The following is a 5,556-nucleotide window of genomic DNA, read 5'->3' on the forward strand; positions in this document are numbered from 1 at the left end:
CTGTGCTACATTGTTCTTTGAGAGTAAACAGGGGCTGATCAGTCAGATGTACCTCTTGCTGTGCATCCAGCAAATGTTACTCACCGTTATCCCCCCAATCTGTGTTCCATGAATTGGCAACCAACCAATACGGAGTTCCATTCTCCTCACCCCAGCCCAGAATTTTGATGGCGTGACCACCAATCGACCCCCCTGTCTTATGTTGGTAAACACCTGGAAAGAAAGACAAACCAGTAAACGACAAGACCAAGGCCATTTTGCCCATCGCAGAATATCCTATTTAGATCATTCACTGAACTGGAAGTTTGCAGGAAGATCCTGTCAAACATTGGTCACTTTCCTCCTGCTCAGGAATACAGAAAGGCAGTAACAGACCTGACTTGTAGAGTAGGAAGTCCTTGAAAACCTCGAGGGCAGCTTCCACTGGCCCATTCTTGTAGATCTCCGTCATAATCTCAGTAACATCGGAACCAATGCTGTACGAAGTAAGACCTGAAGAAGAGAGTTTGCTTAATTACTCCAGATTTACAGCCATAGCATCTGGCAACAGCAAGAATAATGTAGACACACACAGACAGGTCGACATGCATTCCCCTGTGAACTGAGAGTCGCCAATCTCACAGGTGACGCTCGGCAGCTCTCCCACTGGGAGACAGAGAGACCTGTCTGCTGCTAATGTTATCTGAGGGTCACCACACCTCAGGCGAGGGGCAGGTTGACAAGGTAGGGCCTTCATCAATTATCCGTATGCGCAAGCACATGAAAACGCCTGGCATTTGGCATGTGCTGCTGTATCTAACCTCTCCCAGTCTGTCCCAGTCTCTATCTCTACTCACCATAGTGTTTATCTTCGCTGTACTTTGGAGAGTAACCAGCCTCACATCTCCTGGAACATCTGGGGGTCTCGATCTCTCCGCTGCACTTTGGCCGAGAGCCATTAACATGGTGTTCACATGGGGAGATGGAGTAAGGACGACAACCTGCAGAGGGGCCGAGCGGCCAAGGGTCACAGTGAGAGCAACAGGGAAAACTTGGATTCTGACATTTCCTTTGGCAGAGAGAGTAGACCTTAACCCAAACTCAACCCAATAACCTGTCCAGGCAGCTACCGAGAGTTAACATGGACTAGGCCCAGACCCTGACCCACAGGGAGACCCACACACTGACCGCTCTCCTTCACAGACACTGACCCACAGGGAGCCCCACACACTGACCGCTCTCCTTCACAGACACTGACCCACAGGGAGCCCCACACACTGACCCACAGGGAGCCCCACACACTGACCCACAGGGAGCCCCGCCCACTGACCCACAGGGAGCCCCACACACTGACCCACAGGGAGCCCCACACACTGACCCACAGCGAGCCCCACACACTGACCCACAGGGAGCCCCACACACTGACCCACAGGGAGCCCCGCGCACTGACCCACAGGGAGCCCCACACACTGACCCACAGGGAGCCCCGCACACTGACCCACAGGGAGCCCCACACACTGACCCACAGGGAGCCCCACACACTGACCCACAGGGAGCCCCACACACTGACCCACAGGGAGCCCCACACACTGACCCACAGGGAGCCCCACACACTGACCCACAGGGAGCCCCACACACTGACCCACAGGGAGCCCCACACACTGACCCACAGGGAGCCCCACACACTGACCCACAGGGAGCCCCACACACTGACCCACAGGGAGCCCCGCACACTGACCCACAGGGAGCCCCGCGCACTGACCCACAGGGAGCCCCGCGCACTGACCCACAGGGAGCCCCTCACACTGACCCACAGGGAGCCCCACACACTGACCCACAGGGAGCCCCGCGCACTGACCCACAGGGACCCCCACACACTGACCCACAGGGAGCCCCACACACGGACCCACAGGGAGCCCCGCACACTGACCCACAGGGAGCCCCACACACTGACCCACATGGAGCCCCACACACTGACCCACAGGGAGCCCCACACACTGACCCACAGGGAGCCCCACACACTGACCCACAGGGAGCCCCACACACTGACCCACAGGGAGCCCCGCGCACTGACCCACAGGGAGCCCCTCGCACTGACCCACAGGGAGCCCCACACACTGACCCACAGGGAGCCCCACACACTGACCCACAGGGAGCCCCACACACTGACCCACAGGGAGCCCCACACACTGACCCACAGGGAGCCCCACACACTGACCCACAGGGAGCCCCACACACTGACCCACAGGGAGCCCCACACACTGACCCACAGGGAGCCCCACACACTGACCCACAGGGAGCCCCACACACTGACCCACAGGGAGCCCCACACACTGACCCACAGGGAGCCCCACACACTGACCCACAGGGAGCCCCACACACTGACCCACAGGGAGCCCCGCACACTGACCCACAGGGAGCCCCGCACACTGACCCACAGGGAGCCCCACACACTGACCCACAGGGAGCCCCACACACTGACCCACAGGGAGCCCCGCACACTGACCCACAGGGAGCCCCGCACACTGACCCACAGGGAGCCCCACACACTGACCCACAGGGAGCCCCACACACTGACCCACAGGGAGCCCCACACACTGACCCACAGGGAGCCCCGCACACTGACCCACAGGGAGCCCCGCGCACTGACCCACAGGGAGCCCCGCGCACTGACCCACAGGGAGCCCCTCACACTGACCCACAGGGAGCCCCACACACTGACCCACAGGGAGCCCCGCGCACTGACCCACAGGGACCCCCACACACTGACCCACAGGGAGCCCCACACACTGACCCACAGGGAGCCCCGCACACTGACCCACAGGGAGCCCCACACACTGACCCACATGGAGCCCCACACACTGACCCACAGGGAGCCCCACACACTGACCCACAGGGAGCCCCACACACTGACCCACAGGGAGCCCCACACACTGACCCACAGGGAGCCCCGCGCACTGACCCACAGGGAGCCCCTCGCACTGACCCACAGGGAGCCCCACACACTGACCCACAGGGAGCCCCACACACTGACCCACAGGGAGCCCCACACACTGACCCACAGGGAGCCCCACACACTGACCCACAGGGAGCCCCACACACTGACCCACAGGGAGCCCCACACACTGACCCACAGGGAGCCCCACACACTGACCCACAGGGAGCCCCACACACTGACCCACAGGGAGCCCCACACACTGACCCACAGGGAGCCCCACACACTGACCCACAGGGAGCCCCACACACTGACCCACAGGGAGCCCCGCACACTGACCCACAGGGAGCCCCGCACACTGACCCACAGGGAGCCCCACACACTGACCCACAGGGAGCCCCACACACTGACCCACAGGGAGCCCCGCACACTGACCCACAGGGAGCCCCGCACACTGACCCACAGGGAGCCCCGCGCACTGACCCACAGGGAGCCCCACACACTGACCCACAGGGAGCCCCGCACACTGACCCACAGGGAGCCCCACACACTGACCCACAGGGAGCCCCACACACTGACCCACAGGGAGACCCACACACTGACCCACAGGGAGCCCCACACACTGACCCACAGGGAGCCCCGCCCACTGACCCACAGGGAGCCCCACACACTGACCCACAGGGAGCCCCGCACACTGACCCACAGGGAGCCCCACACACTGACCCACAGGGAGCCCCACACACTGACCCACAGGGAGCCCCGCGCACTGACCCACAGGGAGCCCCACACACTGACCCACAGGGAGCCCCACACACTGACCCACAGGGAGCCCCGCCCACTGACCCACAGGGAGCCCCACACACTGACCCACAGGGACCCCCACACACTGACCCACAGGGACCCCCGCACACTGACCCACAGGGAGCCCCGCACACTGACCCACAGGGAGCCCCACACACTGACCCACAGGGAGCCCCACACACTGACCCACAGGGAGCCCCACACACTGACCCACAGGGAGCCCCGCACACTGACCCACAGGGAGCCCCGCACACTGACCTACAGGGAGCCCCGCACACTGACCCACAGGGAGCCCCACACACTGACCCACAGGGAGCCCCGCACACTGACCCACAGGGAGCCCCGCACACTGACCCACAGGGAGCCCCGCACACTGACCCACAGGGAGCCCCACACACTAACCCACAGGGAGCCCCACACACTGACCCACAGCGAGCCCCACACACTGACCCACAGCGAGCCCCACACACTGACCCCTCCCCGTCCCAGACGCCGACCCCCGTCCCAGACGCCGACCCCCGTCCCAGACGCCGACCCCCGTCCCAGACGCCGACCCCCGTCCCAGACGCCGACCCCCCTCCCAGACGCCGACCCCCGTCCCAGACGCCGACCCCCGTCCCAGACGCCGACCCCCGTCCCAGACACCGACCCCCGTCCCAGACGCCGACCCCCGTCCCAGACGCCGACCCCCGTCCCAGACGCCGACCCCCGTCCCAGACACCGACCCCCGTCCCAGACGCCGACCCCCGTCCCAGACACCGACCCCCGTCCCAGACACTGACCCCCGTCCCAGACACCGACCCCCGTCCCAGACGCCGACCCCCGTCCCAGACGCTGACCCCCGTCCCAGACACTGACCCCCGTCCCAGACACCGACCCCCGTCCCAGACGCTGACCCCCGTCCCAGACACCGACCCCCGTCCCAGACGCCGACCCCCGTCCCAGACGCCGACCCCGTCCCAGACGCCGACCCCCGTCCCAGACACCGACCTGTCTCTAACCCCAGACACTGATCGATGCCCAAATATTGACCCCAGATATTAACCCCAAACATTGACCTTCTCTGACCCATATCTAACCACAGACACAGCCACGGCCAAACTCAGATACTGACCTATATGTGAGTAGTAAAGCCCTCCGGATACAAGACCATCGTTAGTCCAGAATTCCCAGGCTCCCGATGGGTAGCCACCATTGCAACTGGTGAAAAACAAAACAAATTTGGAGAACCGAAAACTGAATTTATATAGTGCCTTCAACGTGGTAAAACATTCGACAATGCATCCGAGAAATGTTAACAAACAAAAACATGGAATATTAGGACTTGTGTCCAATTGGTTAATATTGTGAGGTCAGGCGGTCAGAGTCAGTGAGTGAATCCGGAGCTGCAGGAATGTCGTTGGGAACAAAAATCTAAAGACTTGAAAGTTCAGAATTTGCAAGTGTTGTAAAGTCTGAATTGGATGGGTTTTTCCAGGAGGGAGAGAAGGAAAGAGAGTTGGAAAGAGGGAACGGACGTGGGACAGAGGGAACGGACGTGGGACAGGGTGTTACAATCCCAGGTGATGCTATAACTGGACAAGAGGCCAGAACGAACCTTGCCTCAATAACTTTTACTTTTTTTCAATAAACCGTGGAAGAAGACAGCCACAGGATCGCTAATTAATTTTAACAAGAAAGAAACACTTTTTAAACATGAAAATTTGGATTATTATACAATACTCCTTCACTCCCCCTAGTTTATCAGATACACAGATTGAAAGATTAACACCGATTACAAAGTACAAAGCTACAATGGTCTCAATAACACAAAAAGTCCCTTTGAAGCGCACAGGATGACT

Source organism: Scyliorhinus canicula, chromosome 1 (genome assembly GCF_902713615.1).
Source record: "Scyliorhinus canicula chromosome 1, sScyCan1.1, whole genome shotgun sequence".
Classification (NCBI taxonomy): domain Eukaryota; kingdom Metazoa; phylum Chordata; class Chondrichthyes; order Carcharhiniformes; family Scyliorhinidae; genus Scyliorhinus; species Scyliorhinus canicula.